This window comes from Aquarana catesbeiana, linkage group LG11, assembly GCF_042186555.1.
Source record: "Aquarana catesbeiana isolate 2022-GZ linkage group LG11, ASM4218655v1, whole genome shotgun sequence".
NCBI classification, from domain to species: domain Eukaryota; kingdom Metazoa; phylum Chordata; class Amphibia; order Anura; family Ranidae; genus Aquarana; species Aquarana catesbeiana.
The window spans coordinates 203972756-203990985 of NC_133334.1; the positions used below are offsets into that span (position 1 = coordinate 203972756).

At 43.3% G+C, this 18230-nt stretch overlaps 1 protein-coding gene across 2 annotated transcripts in view; it reads right to left on the minus strand.

Moving 5' to 3' along the window:
- EDC4 (enhancer of mRNA decapping 4) overlaps positions 1–18230 on the minus strand; it is a 470500-nt gene that overhangs the window by 177721 nt on the left and 274549 nt on the right. The window lies entirely within an intron of this gene.

Consider the following 18230-nt stretch of genomic DNA (forward strand, 5'->3'; position numbering starts at 1 on the left):
AAGTGTTTCTTAAAAGTCAGAATCTTTTTTCAAGTAAAATAAACATGTTATACTTACCTGCTCTGTGCTATGGTATTGCACAGAGCAGCCCTGAACCTCCTTTACTGAGGTCCCCTGCAGGCGCTCTTGGCTCCTCCTACTATCCGTTTGCCCCCAAAGCAAGCGGCTTGCTATGGGGCCAGACATGCAAGCCCAATTCCAAGCCAGGCTGTGCGCATCTATACACACACACACACACACAGTGGCCCCACCCACTCATTACAGAATTTCATTGACAGCAGCACGAGCCAATGGCTCCCCCCTGCTGCCTCAGTCCCTGTGAGAAGAGGGTAGAGAAGAGATGCAGCTGTGCAAAGCGGTGGATCAATTGAGGACTCAGGTAAGTCACATCAACACAAGTGTCACAGCATAATTGGGGGTGTGAAATGCATGAGCTACATACACTGCAAATTCAATCCAATATGCAGGTAGTTACTAGAACTTGCCACACCTGTGGCACCTGGCAGAACTGTATTGGTCAGAAGACTGGCTAAAGAGAATTACAAATGCATTGTTTGTATTAAACAGTATAATTATTCAAACCAATTTATTTTAGCTGTATATTTACCTGTCTCACTGGTTTTCATCTTTAACCACTTGAAGACCAGGTCTTTTTCTGACATTAGTTGCTTACAAGTTAAAATGAATATTTTTTGCTAGAAAATTACTTAGAACCCTTAAACATATTATATATTTTATTAGCAGAGACCCTAAAGAATAAAATGGCGGTCACTGCAACATTATATGTCACACTGTTTTTGAGCGGCGGTCTTTCAAATGCAATTTTTTGGGAAAAAATAGGATTTTTATAACAGCTTACCTGTAAAATCCTTTTCTTGGAGTACATCATAGGATACTGAGCCTTAAGAAATGACTTAATGGGTTATGGGCCAAACCTTAGGTGTTGATACTGGTATACTCAATACAGGAAGTTGACTCCCCTATATAACCCCCCTCCTTCCAGGAGTACCTCAGTTTTTGTAGCCAAGCAATATACTTAAACCCCACAAAAGAGGGGCGGGACCTCTGTGTCCCATGATGTACTCCAAGAAAAGGATTTTACAGGTAAGCGGTTATAAAAATCCTATTTTCTTTATCGTACATCATGGGACACAGAGCCTTAAGTAATTACTTAATGGGACGTCCCATAGTAATGCTACTTGAGGGGAGAGAGACACAACCCGTAGGGCACCCCCAGACCTGAGGACTTTGCCCAAAGGCGATATCCTCATTCCTCCTTACATCCACCTGATTACATTTTGTGAATGTATGCACTGAAGACCAAGTTGCGGCCTTGCAGATCTGAGCCATGGAGGCCTGGTGACGCACTGGCCAAGAAGCACTAACCGCCCTCGTAGAGTGTGCCTTAACTTGAAACGGGGGAATTTTACCCTTTAAATCATAAGCTTGAATTATTACTTGTCGAATCCACTTAGCGACAGTGGATTTCAACGCTGCCTGTCGTTTCTTAGGACCCTCTGGCAGAATAAATAAGACAACAGTTTAACGAATCTGAGCAGTTGCCTTTAAATAGATTTTCACTGTTCTCACCACATCAAGACAATGTAGTGACTCTTCTTCCCTGGAACATGGTTTTTAAAAAAAACTATGGCAGGACAATATCTTGGTTCAGGTGAAAACCTGAAACCACTTTTGGCAAAAAGCTTGGACGAGGGCGTAACACCACTCTGTCCTCATGAATAACCAAATATGGCTCTTTACAAGAAAGAGCAGCCAATTCCGAAACCCTCCTTGCTGAGAATATAGCAACCAAAAATACCAGCTTCCTTGTCAGGACTAAGGGAATATGCTGTATTGGTTCAAATGGCTGTTTTTGTAACTCTGACAAAACTAAATTCACGTTCCAAGGGCTTAAAGGTGATTTAACTGGTGGATTAATCCACATCACCCCTTGCATAAAACCCCGGACTAAAGAATGCGTAGCAAGCGGTCTTTGAAATAAAATCGATAAGGCTGAGACTTGGCCCTTAATAGTACTCAGGGCCAATTTCATCTCTACGCCTAATTGCAGAAAGGCAAGAATTCTGCCTATGATATATCTCCAAGGGTGCCAACCCATGGATTCACACCAGGAAACACAAGTCTTCAAAACTCTATAATATATAGTTCTGGAAGATGGTTTCCTTGCATTAAATTAAATAAATTAAAGTAGAGATAACTAACCAGGAAAGCCCACGTTTCTTCAGAATGTGGGTCTCAATAGCCAGGGCGTTAAATTTAACGTTCGTAAAGTAGGATGGAATATCGGCTCCTGTGAGAGCAGGTCTGGCCTTAGTGGGAGGGGCCATGGACTCTCCACTGCCATCTTTACGATTTCTGCGTACCATGACCTTCTGGGCCATGCTGGTGCTACCAGAATTACCAGATTTCTTTCCAGTTTGACCCTGCAAAGAAGTCCTGAATAGGGTGGAATGCATAGATCAGTGAGAACTGACCCCACGGGGTTACCAGCGCATCTGTTCCGCATGCGAGTGGATCCCTTGTCCTGGACACAAAGTTGACTAACTTCAAGTTGAATCTGGACGCTAGAAGATCTACGTCCGGAGTCCCCCATCTTTGCCAAACAGCCCGAAAAACGTTGGGGTGAAGAGACCATTCCCCCGGCAATAATTGCTGGCGACTTAAGTAGTCAGCCTGCCAATTCTCTACTCCTGGAATTTAGACTGCCAATAGGCACGGAACATTCTTTTCTGCCCAAGTTAGAATATGGTTCACCTCTCTCTGAGCTGAGACACTCTTGGTGCCCCCTTGGTGATTGATATAGGCCACAGCCGTGGCATTGTTGGATTGGATCCTGACAGGACAATTCTTTAACCTGGAAGTCCAGGTTTTTAGAGCCAGACGCACTGCACGAATCTCTAGGATGTTGATGGGCAAGGCTCTTTCGGTTCTTGACCACTGTCCCTGGACAGCCGTCTTCTCTAGTACTGCTCCCCAGCCTGAAAGGCTGGCATCTGTCGTTACTACTTTCCAGATAATTGGTCTGAAGGATTTTCCTTTCAGCAGATTCTGGGTTAGTAACCACCAACTGAGGCTTTGGGACACTCGCATTGGCAAGTCCAAAGCTTGGATCGTTTTGTTCCAAGCAGACAGGATACTGTTTTGTAACATTCTCAAATGGAACTGGGCATAGGGAACTGCTTTGAATGAAGCCACCACCTTTCCTAACAACCTCATGCAAAGGTGAATTGAGGGATTTCTTTTCGACCTGACCCATCCGCACCAGCTCTTGTATGGAGCCGATCTTTGCCGGAGGCAAGAACACCCTTTTCTGGGCTGTGTCTATGATCAGGCCCAAATACTCCAGCTTTCTTAGCGGTTTTAAGGAAGACTTCTCTAGGTTGAGAATCCAACCCAGGTTTTCCAGGTAACTGGTTGTAATGCGTACACTTAGCTCCAAGCGAGCCACTGACTGGTCTATTAACAATAGATCGTCTAGGTACGCCAAGACTGTTATGCCCTGTGCCCTTAGCCTGGCTAGAGGTGGGCCCAGCACCTTTGTGAACACCCGGGGTGCCGTAGCTAGCCCGAAGGGCGAGGCTACAAACTGAAAGTGCTGCTGTTCTACTTCGAACCGTAGAAACCTCTGGTGGGACATGCAGATATGCATCTCTGATGTCGATGGATGCCAGAAGTTCTCTTCCTTGTAGGATGGAAACTACTGACTTCATCGACTCCATGCCAAAGGAGCGGATCTTCAGGAACTGATTTAGATTCCTTAGATCCAGAACGGGTCTGACACCCCCATCCAGAATCATGATGAGGCTTTAGTATTCTGCTTTGCAGATTTGCAGCCCCAGGTCTTCTGTGCCTGGGTCTGACCCTGAGGTTTTCCTCTAGAGTCTGATGGCGGAGGCCGTCGCCACTGCCTAGAGGCAGATACCCCAGGTGCAGGGGAAAAAATCTGTTTAAATGAAGGACATTTATACTTTTTGACTGGCAAAAGAGAACTCTTTCCACTAGAAATCGCCTGGATGTATTTATCCAAATCATCGCCAAATAGTCGCTCCCCATGAAAAGGGAAACTAGTCAGAAGCTTTTCGCAAGGTGCTTCGGCTGACCAATCTTTTAACCAAAGGGTCCTACGCAAATGTACTAGCACCAGCGCAAGGCGGGACGCCTGGTGAAAAAAATCCTTCATAGCATCTATGGCAAAACATAATGCTTTTGGTAATTCGCCCAATAGGCCTGTTGTGCAGGGAGCCCTTTAAGAGTCTCTGCGAACTGGTCCATTAAGGACTGACTTAAAGTAACGGTCCTTGCCAAGGAAAAAAAGGATTTGAACAGGAATTCCAACTTCTTATCTGTTGGATCCTTAAGCGTTTGTGCATTGTCTACTGGACAAGTTAGACTTTTATTCACACTGGAAATCGCAGCGTCAACTGCTGGAACCTTCCATTCTTTTGGTGAATTTTTCCTCCATGGGATAGAAAACTGAGAATCTCTTTAGAGGGAGAAAATGCTTATCTGGATGATACCATTCAGCATAAATAAACTTTTCTAGTAATGCATGGACTGGAAATGCATGCAAAGGCTGTAAAGGTTGTAAAGGTTTCAAAGAACCCAAGGAGGAAACCGGACTTTCAGATAACTCTGTTAGGGGTAGCATGAAAGTGGAGCGAACCATTTCCATAAGGATTTGTACCTCAGATTGTGAAGCTGAATCATCAACTGTTGTTTCCTCCGCAGAGGAATAATTGGCTTGTTTTTCCTCTCGATCGTCTGAGGGTAATAACTCATCCTGTCCCCACTGTTCCCTTGGTAAAGGGTTTGGAGAAAGGCAGAGGGATCTAGCATGCTTCCTATCCCCTTGGATGGAGGATGCGATTAAAGCCCCTAATCTTGCTTCTAAGCCCTGCAGGGCAGAGAAAAAAGCATCTTCAGTCACATATACAGGAGCTGACGTGTGAGAAGCAGTTGCACCACCAATCGGTTCCAAAGACTCACCCTGGCTTGCCATATCTGGTATTTCCGGTAGAGGATGACAGTGTGGAGGCACGGCTGGAGTTCACAGCGCCTGGGGGTGGAACTTTTGGTGAATTAGTAACCTTGGAAGCCATAATGCTAAGCATAAAAGCAGAAGCACTATGTTCTATTTGCTGAGCAATAGTAGGAAAAACAATGGCAGCATAGATTAATCTGATGCTAAACAATAATGTTTTTTCCTGTACTGGAAAAGCCTGTGTACACCCCTCACGTGCTCCAGTGCTCCTGTGTCCTGTGTCAGCTCTTGCTTCAGCTGCTCTGGTAGACACATTTAGTTCTCAGAGCGTCAGCTTTTAAGCCCTCTCAGGTGTAAACCTGATTGTCTGTGCACCGTATGCTTTCACAAGGACGCTGAGTCCAAACACGGCGGCTGACCGATTTAGCCACACCCCTTCCCCGACCCTTCCTCCTCCTTTCAAAAGTAAAACCTCAGCCCACGCGCGAGGACGGCACAGGATTCGGGTCTGAGACACAGACCAGGAGGAGAGGAGGCTGCAGCCGCCATGTGGCATTACGGTCTGCCTTTGAGAAAGGCTGGCTGCTTTTGCATAGGCAAGTAAATGTTTAGCTATGAAAGCCGCCCCGTGAGGGGGGGGGGGGGGGAGTACTTTAGCAGTTTGTCAGCCTTTAGTGCTTGTCACAATGTAATGGCAGCATAGCATTTCACAAAACTGTTTACAAATGTAATGTACAATATTACATGTACCCCCAGACACTCAGTTTCCCCAACTGGGGGGAGAGGAAATATAGAACCCCCTCCAGCTGCTAGGGCACACGCTGTTGTAGCACAGATTGACAGGGTATATGCATTCTTACTCCCTCTAGAGGAGACTTTAAGGCATTATAATGTTACATATAAAAGAATAGGCATAGGTGGACTTTGCAGTTCCTAAGCTTTTCTCTTACCTTTTCCTCGCTGCAGGATACTGCTGAAAACAGACAGATCCAAACTTCACCCATCACGACGGGCAGTGTATTTAAACCTTCAAAGACCGGGTCCCTTTTAATAGGGGTTCCACTCTTTTGGACCTGTATAGCACCCCTCAGGACAACTTTAGGTAATGTAGCAAGACCAAAAAGAGTCCTGGTTCCTAGGGTCCAGCCCTTAAAGAGAAGCGTTACAGGCAAAACCTCGTTCTTCTATGCAAGGCCCGGGTACATTCCTGTGGTCGCAGCGGCATGGATGGATCAGGTTGTGGAGGTTTTTTAAATCCAGCATAGATCCCTCCTGGAGCTCCTCAGAGCACATCTTCACTCTTGACCAACACCTTAGACACTGGCGAAAAAACTGAGGTACTCCTGGAAGGAGGAGGGGTTATATAGGGGAGTCAACTTCCTGTATTGGGTATACCAGTATCAACACCTGAAGGTGGCCCATAACAAATTAAGTAATTACTTAAGGCTCTGTGTCCCATGATGTACAATAAAGAAATCCACTTTAACCACTTGCCTACTGGTCACTTTAACCACTTGCCTACTGGTCACTTAAACCCCCCCTCCTGCCCAGACCAATTTTCAGCTTTCATCGCTCTCACACTTTGAATGACAATTACTCAGTCATGTAATACTGTACCCAAAAGAATTTTTTGTCCTTTTTTTCATACAAATAGAGCTTTCTTTTGGTGGTATTTGATCACCTCTGGGTTTTTTATTTTTTGCGCTATAAATGAAAAAAGACCTTAAATTTTGAGAAAAAAACGCATTTTTCTTAGTTTCTGTGATAAAATTTTGCAAGTTATTAATTTTTCTTCATAAATTTTGGCCACAATTTATACTGCTACATATCTTTGGTAAAAATAACCCAAATTAGTGGATATTATTTGGTCTTTGTGAAAGTTAGAGAGTCTACAAGCTGTGGTGCAAATCATAAAAAATTGATCACACCTGATGTACTGACGTCCTATCTCATTTCTTGCGATCCGAACATGTCAGGAAAGTACAAATACCCCCCATATGACCCCTTTTTTGAAAGTAGACATTCCAAGGTATTTAGTAAGAGGCATGGTGAGGTTTTTGATGTTGTCTTTTTTTCCCACAATTCTTTGCAAAATGAAGACCCCCCCCCCACAAAATTGTCATTGTAATAGGTTATTTCTCTCACATGGCATGTATATACCACAAATAACACCCCAAAATACATTCTACTACTCCTCCTGAGTATTACGATACCACATGTGTGGGATTTTTTCACAGCCTGGCCACATAGAGAGGCCAACATGCAGGGAGTACCATCAGGTGTTCTAGGAGCATAAATTACACATCTAACTTGTTGAATAACTATTACAGTTTTGAAGGCCCTGGAGCACCAGGACAATGACACGTAACACTGATGTGGCACTGATGACAGGTGGCACTGATACATGGCACTGATACGTGGCACTGACAGATAGCATTAATATGTGGCACTGATGACAGATGGCACTGATGACACGTGACACTGACAGATGCCACTGATACGTGGCACTGACGTCACTTTTTTTCGTTTTTTCCTTTTCCCCTGGCACGCTGCAGCGGTCAGCGCTCCCTCCTCACAAGCTGTCCCTGTCCGCTGTGATTGGCCGTTTACGGCGATCTGTGACACAGAACTTCCCCGATGCGCACCCCGCGGAAGCGCGCATCACGGAAGTAAACAGCAGGACGTCCAGGGCCGGCCTCCCGGCAGTTAGCGTCCGCGCTGCAGCCGTCCGAAGTGGTTAATGAATATAAAAACAAAAGAGTGAAGTCATCACAATTGTTTGCATAATGTGAAAGATGATGTTACGCTGAGTAAATAAATACCTAACATGTCATGCTTTAAAACTGCGCACACTCCAACGATCGCAACGATACCTCACGTGTGATTAAAACGCGGTTTACATTTGCAGGCGTGATTTATGTATGCGTTTGCTACTGAACATGAGCACAGAGTAATGGGGTGCTTTCAATTAAAACATTTGTAATCACTTATTGCCGTTACAAGAAATGTAATCATCCTCATGTGACAACAATAGGCAGTGACAGGTACTCTTTATGGAGGGATCTGGTGTCTATAAGAGCCCAAACCCCACCTCTGCACTTGAAAGTATACAAAACAAGCGTTTTCAAATTCTTTCGATTGTTGAAAAATGGTCCCATGGCTCCCGAGTAGACCGACGTGATGTCATGACGTCACTTCCGGGTTAACATATCCGGCATTGGCCCTGATCAGGTCTCCGGCCAGCAGGTGGACACGCCGGCTGGTGGCTTGGGTCTCCCGGTGGGACGGGAGAGCCTGGGCTAGCGACAAAAGGCAGCAGGGGGGCGGTTTTGGGAGGCCTTCCCCTCCCGCTGCTTGTTATAAATCGATGGCACAACTATAAGCCCATCCCCACATGCCAAGGTTCTAGATGTAGTCCTGGACTCTGAATTCTTCAAGCAACACATCCAATCACTGTCCAAATCCTGCCGCCTCAACCTCCGCGACATCTCCAAAACACACCCCTTTCTAACCAATGACACAACAAAGCTCTTAATTCACTCGCTGGTCATCTCTCGCCTCGACTACTGCAACTCCCTTTTCATTGGCTTACCTCTACATAGTCTATCATCTCTTCAATCCATCATGAATGCTGCTGCCAGACTCATCCACCTTACCAATCGCTCTGTGTCTGCCACTACTCTCTGTCAATCCCTCCACTGGCTTCTGCTCGGCCAAAGAATTAAATTCAAAATACTAACAACTACATACAAAGCCATCCACAATTTCGCCCCCAGCTACATCACTAGCTTAGTCTCTAAATACCAACCTACTCGTTCTCTTCGTTCCTCTCAAGACCTCCTGCTCTCTAGCTCCCTCGTCACCTCCTCCTATGCTCGCCTCCAGGACTTTTCCAAAGCCTCTCCAATCCTATGGAATGCCCTACCCCAATCTGTCCGCTTATCTCCTACTTTATTAGCTTTTAGACGATCCCTGAAAACCCTTCTCTTCAGAGAAGCCTACCCTACCCACACCTAACAACTGTATTTTCATTTTCTCCATCAGCTCATCCCCCACCGTTATTACTTTTGTTTCCACTTGACCCTCCCTTCTAGATTGTAAGCTCTAACGAGCAGGGCCCCTCCTGTATTGATTTGTATTGTAAGTGTACTGTCTGCCCACATGTTGTAAAGCGCTGCGCAAACTGTTGGCGTTATATAAATCCTGTATAATAATAATAACAGCCGAGAGGCTGCTTAGCCACATCGGTTATTATTACAAGAGCAGACTTTCAGCGCTAAAAAACAGTACTGGGATGATGCCTGCAGCTGCAGGAATCACTCCGGTACAACCACTTGAAGCCAATGACGTACAGGTAAGGGATTTGGTGGCAGGTGGTTAAAGATAACCGCAGATGGCAAAAATTAAACTGACAGGGGTTTTACCATCCCTTAGAGCTCATTTTCAACAGATGCAATCAGGTGTGTTTTAAACACAATATAAATGCAGTGCAAATTAATTCCAATGAGCCTAGTTTACAGCATTAAGTCTCTAACCAGCACTCAAGTGTCCCCATTCAGCTTCTAGACTGCACAGTAACGCCCCCTGGCAAATTTCAGTATGTAAATTAAAAAGTCCAGTGCTTAAATATATGCAGTTGTTTCTTCAATCAACAGGTAAATATATCCAGTGGATTCAATCTCAAAGATTCTTGCCAGATTTTTCAACCCATACACCAATCAATGGGTCTAATAAAGCTTTTTTTTCCACTCTGTTTGTGTCTTCCTTAAACCACTTTACAATCTCTCTAGTATCTGCCAAACTATAATACACTTTCCTCTCGTGTGCTTACATATGCGCATGCTGCATTTTTCTGCTCTGGAATGCACCATAAATTCCTGTAAACATGTGCATGAAAGCATGCAAACACTCAAACAAGTGTCAACACAACTTGGTAAAGAAAAAAAATTGAAATAGAAATAAATGAAAAAATTATTCCAAAAACAGCACAGAAAACACACGCAAAACAAAAATGCACTGAAAATGTACGTAAACGTGCCCACAGAAGTGCATAGTGAATGCAGAGATAGTGGTATAAGGCCACTTCACGCCACCAGGAGTCTGCTTGACAAGAGGGGGATTTGTCCGCTATTCCTCACTGAGCAGAGTGGACAAAGACACAGCCGTTCTCCTCTATGGGCAGTCAGATGTAAATAAACTGCTTGTCCGTTTACACCTGACAGCTATTCAATCTGATCTACTTGACAGAAGAGGAATGGATCCCCATCCATCTGTTTGTGGTTGATTGGATTTAAGCGAGTGTAAATGGACTCATGTCCTTTTGCGCCTGATGCTCCATAGAGGAGGCCTGACAGGTGGACTCGATCGGACCGCTAGGGGGAAAGGGGGCTAAATGAGCCCTCAGTGTGTTTGCAGTGCATTTTAAAAAATATTTTTTGCATTTATTTTCACTAACACCCGAGCAGAAGATGCCAGCGTGGGTCCGCATACGTACTGTTCTTGAAGATGCAAGTTTAGTGCCTTTAGTTCCACTTTAACCACAAATAAAAGCCCTAGAATTAATATTCTTATTTTGCTGTGTGCATTCATACTCAGTAAGCTTTATGCAATTGCGGTTTACAAATGCATGCTCTCCTTATACGATTGTTTGAGGTCTGTGTGTACATGGAAGCAGGGAGGCCTTCCAAATTTGAGTTCATCTTTTTATACCAATTTTTTCTGATTTACCTTTATTGCTTTCACAAGGGGGTAAACTAGACCCCTAAGTAATAAAATTGGCTAAGCGACAGGTTCACTTTGAGACATTAGATTAGGATGCATAATACATAGCCACTCTAAAAGGATTAATGGGCGTTTTTAGCAAAAGTGCAGAGAATGAGGAAAGCTTGGAAATCCAAAATACTGTGGGGAAAAAAGGGGGGGCACTAATAAAATCATAAATCTAATAGGGGTACCACATTCTATACAGTCAATGAACTCTTTATCCTACAGAAAAAAGCTGTTTATTATACAAACATTTTAGAGGTACAGTGGGGATGGAAAGTATTCAGACCCCCTTAAAATTTCCACTCTTTGTTATATTGCAGCCATTTGCTAAAATCATTTAAGTTTATTTTTTTCCTCAATGTACACACAGCACCCCATATTGCCAGAAAAACACAGAATTGTTGACATTTTTGTAGATTTATTAAAAAAGAAAAACTGAAATATCACATGGTCTTAAGTATTCAGACCCTTTGCTGTGACACTCATATATTTAACTCAGGTGCTGTCCATTTCTTCTGATCATCCTTGAGATGGTTCTACACCTTCATTTGAGTCCAACTGTGTTTGATTATACTGATTGGACTTGATTAGGAAAGCCACACACCTGTCTATATAAGACCTTACAGCTCACAGTGCATGTCAGAGCAAATGAGAATCATGAGGCCAAAGGAACTGCCTGAAGAGCTCAGAGACAGATTTGTGGCAAGGCACAGATCTGACCAAGGTTACAAAAAAATTTCTGCTGCACTTAAGGTTCCTAAGAGCACAGTGGCCTCCATAATCCTTAAATGGAAGAAGTTTGGGACGACCAGAACCCTTCCTACAGCTGGTCGTCCGGCCAAACTGAGCTATGGGGGAGAAGAGCCATGGTGAGAGAGGTAAAGAAGAACCCAAAGATCACTGTGGCTGAGCTCCAGAGATGCAGATGGGAGAAAGTTGTAGAAAGTCAACCATCACTGCACCCCTCCACCAGTCGGGGCTTTATGGCAGAGTGGCCCAACGGAAGCCTCTCCTCATTGCAAGACACATGAAAGCCCGCATGGAGTTTGCTAAAAAATACCTGAAGGACTCCAAGATGGTGAGAAATAAGATTCTTTGGTCTGATGGGTGGAACTCCTCTTTAATGAGGAAAAAAATGAACTTAAATGATTTTAGCAAATGTCTGCAATATAACAGAGTGAAAAATTTAAGGGGGTCTGAATACTATCCATCCCCACTGTACATAATTTTTACATCCCCAATCTCCCATATGTTGTTTGTGTCACGATGCATATATACGCCATGACCAAATTCAGCTTTCATTTGTTTGGAGGGAGGAATCACGGAAGTAGGATATATAACAGGCTACTTATTTAAGTCTTAGATTTTTTTGTAAAATTTGATTTTATAAATTGATCTATGAAGGGAACCTGGGAATTATTACGATGGTTAGAAATATACTATATATAATGAGTAAGAGTATGCTATTTTGTGAAGTTATCCATTTCTTGGCCTTGCCATATTGTTGCATTAAATATATAAATGATCATACATATAATTGTATTTACCTTCAGCTAACACTGCCTTTTCTTGAAAAATTGGTATTAGTGACCAGTGTAGATGTACAGACATGTAGGCGTGCATAGAGTTATATACAGCAGCTAAAATAAGTATTCAACACGTCCCCTTTTTTGTAGGTAAATACATATCAAAAGGTGCTATTGACATGAAATTTTCATCATATGTCGTAACAACCCATGCACTCCATACATACAAAGAAACCAAAACAAATAAGTTCAGAAATTAAGTTATGTGTAATAAAATGGAATGACACAGGGACCATAATTATTGGCGTACAACACGCACCCCAATTTTAGGAGGGAAGTTTAAAGGAAAAAAACTTACATTTTAAATAAAGAACTTTGAAGCAAAATAAGTGTCACAGCTCATCAATGCACCCTGCTCAGTGCTCATCTGCAGCCTCTAAATTGCCCATCAATGCACCCTGTTAACTGCCCAACTGCAGCCATTTAATTGACCAACAATGCAGCCTGTTGAGTGCCCATTTGCTGCCTATAAATTGACCAACAATGCAGCCTGTTCAGTGCCCATCTGCAGCCTCACCTTTCCCATCATTGCAGCCTCACCAGTGTTGGATTATCCCTGCTGTCTCCGAGGGAAGAGGAGGAGCAAGAGCAGCTGAATTACAGAGAGCCACGATCTCCTGTGTACCCGGCGCAGCCACGCCTCCTGGCCCTGCTCATATGATAGAACAGTGGCCCAATACGGGGGGCCAGGAGGCGTGGCTGTGAGTGATGAAGCGCTGGGTACACAGGAGATCGCGGCTCTATGTAATTCAGCGGCGCTCTCTCCTCTTGCCTCAGAGAGGGCAGGGATCGGTGTAAAACATGCACCCAGGATTTTCCCCTGACTTTAAGGGGAAAAGGGTGCGTGTTATACGCTAATACGGTATTTGATACTTCGTACAAAATCCTTTACTGGTGTGATGAACCCTTGACCTCAATAAGACTAAGTCTGCCGTAAATGCTTCCTTTGTGCAGAACCAGCACTATCCAAGACCCTTTAGCCCACCCAGTCACCAGCCGTAATTCAGTGTAGGGTGAACAACATCAAACTGCTTTATTCAAGCACGTTACAACAGACATAACTCAGAGAAACTTGCCCACCCTTGGATTCAGGGCGGGGCAAACTGTCCAATCACAATAGACACACCGGTCAGGTGTATTCAGATTTCTCATCAGTAAACAGTCTTATCAGCAGGGAGAGCTGTTGGAGGAATTTGCCCCCACCAATCTCACAGCTAATTTACATACACATCCCATAATATCCAAGGCAGACAGACACAATAGAACATTGGAATACAACCCCACCAAAAACGAACACAGCAAAGAGTCCACAAGAGCATGAGAGAATACACAATATATACATATATACAACATTCCAGTGTGGCTGTAGAGTATGTCTAAATAGCACAGATCATAGTGGGGTTCTCAGGCACCATGCACCCCTAATGGACGCAGGTTGATTTACACATAAGAGGGGCCGGGGAAGCTGGACACTGAGCTTCCAGAGCTCTCCAAGGTGAGCAGAGTTCCACAAACCCCACCGTTGACTCCTGTCACAACTGGTAATGACAGCTTTAAGATGCTTCCTGTATGGAGAAACTAGTTGCATGCATTGCTCAGGTGTGATTTTGGCCCATTCTTCTACAGTCTTCAAATATTGAAGGTTCCGTGGGCCTCTTCTATGAACTCTGATCTTTTGTTCTTTCCAAAGATTTTCTATTGTATTTAAGTCAGGTGATTGGCTGGGCCATTCTAGCAGCTTTCATTTCTCTTTGAAACCAATTTTGAGTTTCCTTTGTTTCATCTTAGTCATCCTGGTAGATGGCAGCAGATTTTTATCAAGAATGTCTTGGTACATTTTTCCATTCATGCTTCCTTCAATGACATGAAGTTTTCCAGTACCATATGCTTAAAAACAGCATCACACCATGATGTTCCCACATCCAAACTTCACTGTTGGTATGGTATTTTTAGGGTGATGTGCAGTGCCATTTGACCTTTAAACATGGTGTGTATTATGGTATCCAAAGAGTTTCCTTTTGGTATCTGGCCAGACTATATTCTCCCAGTATTTCACAGGCGTGTCTAAATGTTAATGCAGCAAACTTTAAACAAGCTTCACATGCTTTTTCTTCAGAAATTGAGTCTTGCGTGGTGAGTGTGCAAACAGGCCATGACAGTTGAGTGCATTACTAACGGTTTTCTTTGAAGCAATTGCACCTGCTAATATCAGGTCTTTCTGAAGCTCGCCACAAGTGGTCCTTGGAGCACTCTTCTGATAATTCTTTTCACTCCTCTGCCAGAAATCTTGTGAGAAGCACCTGGTCATGGCCAGTTTATAACCTAAACAGTGCTCACCTTATGCAACCAATGCCATTAGTATGTTTTGCAACAATAAGGTTGTCAAGGTCTTGAGAGAGCTCTTTGCTTTTACCCATCATGAGATGTTTCTTGTGTGACACCTTGGTAATGAGATCCCTTTTTATAGGCCATCAGTTGAGACTCAATCAGCTGATATTAATTTGAACTGTTTTCTAATTACTGATAGATTTCAGCTGGTGTTTTGGCTTTCCGTGAATTTTTTGGACCTCCCTTTCTTCATGTATTCAATGCTTTCTCCCTCTGTCATTCCATTTTATTACACATATTTAATTTCTGAACGTATTTGTTTTGGTTTCTTTGTATATATGGATTGCATGGGTCGTTACCGATGTGGTGAAAATTTCATGTCAATAGCACCTTTAGAAATATATTTACCTAGAAAAATGTTGATGTGCTGAATACTTATTTTACCCACTGTACATACAGTGCTCAGCATAAATGAGTACACCCAACAGATTTTTCAGAAAACCTTTACTTTCCTTTCAAAATCAACATTTATTTATTTCTATAAGACACTATACTACAAAATACTTCCACAAATGCAGGTCATTGATTGAAAACAAGATTTGTTACTTTGCACACAGTATTTTTCCTAACAAATTCATTCAAGACTATGTTGCAAAAATGAATACACCCCAATGAAAGTCTTAGGAGCAAAGCTAAATTTTAGACAACTAAATCCTAATTAACAAGAATTCATCTACAGGGGAGTATAATTATTTATTAAAAAGGTGTCCAGCAGACAGTTGATTATAAAAGGGTGTTACTTAACTGCTTGCCGACCGCCAGCTGTCAATTGATGGGCAGGCGGCGCGGCTCTCGTTGCGGGAGGGCGTAATATGACGCCCTCGCCTTCCCGGCCCACCAGGGGTTGTGTGCGAGCGCCGGTGGCGGCACTCGCATGCGTCCGCCGTGTCACTGGGGACTCCAGGCACCCGCGATTGCTCGGTAACACAGCAGGACCATGGATCTGTGTGTGTAAACACACAGATCCAGGTCCTGTCAGAGGAGACGAGACCGATGGTGTGTTCGCAGTACAGAGGAACACCGATCGGTCTCCTCCCCTTGTGAATCCCCACCCCCTACAGTTAGAATCACTCCCTAGGAACATAATTAACCCGTCGATCACCCCCTAGTGTTAACTTCTTCCCTGCCAGTCACATTTATACAGTAATCAATGCATTTTTATAGCACGGATCGCTGTATAAATGTGAATGGTCCCAAAAATGTGCCAAAAGTGTCCGATATGTCCGCCTCAATATCTCAGTCACGATAAAAATCGCAGATCGCCGCCATTATTTTTTTTTTAACACAGGTAATGTTTATTAAAATAGAAAATACAGTACACTTGAGAAATCAGATTAATTATCTTATACAAAAATATCCGTAGAACCAGATTCACAGTGGTACATATTGAGGTCTAATAACCATGCGCTATAGGAACATGAGTCGTCTATGCAACTTCCCCCCAATCTATTTACCTACATAACATTCTTATTCCCCATGATTTTCACAAACATCTTGGTAGACTGTAGTCTTTTTAAGCTATGCACCCCTTTTCGTCTAGAACCATCCTTCTCCACCAGGGACTCTCTGCCAACAAGAGAAATGGGAAGAAGGGAAAAGGTGCCACGTAGGGCAGGTATCCTAAAGTGCAGGAGAGCAAGCTACCCCCACATTTCTGCAGATTCAGTATTTCCAAACCCCCTAAATCCCCGAGCCGATGTCAGAAACTCCATGTCTGCCTTTTTTCCAAAGGCCCCCTGGGGAGGGGCTCCCGGAAACATCTATATGGTGAGGTGTCTCGCCTCAACCCAGGCCGCCCAGATCTTGTCGAACTTTTGAGGACAATTTCTTCCCATATAAGTAAGTTTATATAGTGGCAATGCCGCATTAACCTGGGCCCTCCATGCCCCCACCGTGGGAGGATCCACTAACTTCCAGCGCATTAATATCTCTCTCCTGGCATAATATGCTGTGTAAAACACAGTTTTGTATATTTTGCTGTGGCCAAATTGTCAGTAATGCCCAGGAGAAAGATAAGCGGATCTACCTCCAGATGTAATCCCGCCACTCCGTTAACCTCCGCCACCACTGTGGTCCAATAAATCGCCGCCATTATTAGTAAAAAAAAAATAATAATAAAAATGCTATAAATCTATCCCCTATTTTGTAGATGCTAGAACTTTTGCGCAAACCAGTATACGCCTATTGCGATTTTTTTTTTACCAAAAATATGTAGAAGAATACGTATTGGCCTAAACTGAGGAAAAAATTTGTTTAAAAAAAAAAATTGGATATTCTAGCAAAAAGTAAAAAATAGTGTTTTTTTTTTCAAACTTGTCACTCTTTTGTTTATAGCGCAAAAAATAAAAACCGCAGAGGTGATCAAATACCACCAAAAGAAATCTCTATTTGTGGTGAAAAAATGATAATTTCATCTGGGTACAGTGTTGCATGACCGCGCAATTGTCATTCAAAGTGTGACAGCGCTGAAAGCTGAAAAATGGCTTTGGCGGGAAGGGGGTGAACATGCACTGTATTGAGGTGGTTAAAGAAAACCTCTTCCCATTTCAAGCTGTCAGAAATGGCACCACATGGAAGAGAAAGAATATAATTTCTTTATACAAGAAAGATGAAGGCTACAAGAAGATCAGCAAAGCTCTACTTATCAGTCAGAATACTGTAGCAAAAGTGATACAAAAACCGTAAAGATGGAACTGCAACCATCTCACAGAAATGCCAATGCCATCCATGGAAATAAAGACCTCGACAGGAGAGAGTCTTCTGATGGGAAGGGCTGAGGAAAATCGCTATGCAAGTTCACTGCAGTTAGCTAAAGAAGTAGAAAACCCAACTGCAGTGATTGTTTCCTGTGACACAATGCGGCATACACTGCAGAGGAATGGCATGCATGGATGTTGTCCACGAAGGAAGCCTCTCCTAAAGCCCATGCACAAAAAAGCCCACCTAGAATTTGGCCGGGCCTATGCAGAAAAAGACAACGACTACATTTCATTGATGTATCATGAATTCACAGATGTACTGCTCTAGATTGAAAGAGAAGGTGCTACAATCACTTCGTGGCCTTGGTCGTGCACTTTTCCAACACGACAATGATCCAAAACTCACATTTAAGGCCACTGTTGCATTTCTGAAGAAGAACAGGGTGAAAGTGATTCAGTGGCCAAGTATGTCTCCTAATCTGAACCCAAACACCTATGAGGAATTCTGAAGAGACAAGTTGAGCATCAATCTAAATCCAGCATCCAGGCTTTAAAAGAGGTCATTCTTGAAGAATGCAGATACAGTTACATACATAGTTAGTAAGGTTGAATAAAGGCACCGGTCCTTCCAGTTCAACCTATGTGTGTGTGTTTTAATGTTGCTACTAATTTCCATATACTTGTACACTGTTTGCTGAAAAACGCATCTAAAAGTTTTTGTAATTCATCTAAAACACACAAAAAACACCAAACTAGCGCCGTCCCCATAAGCAACACACAAAATATAAC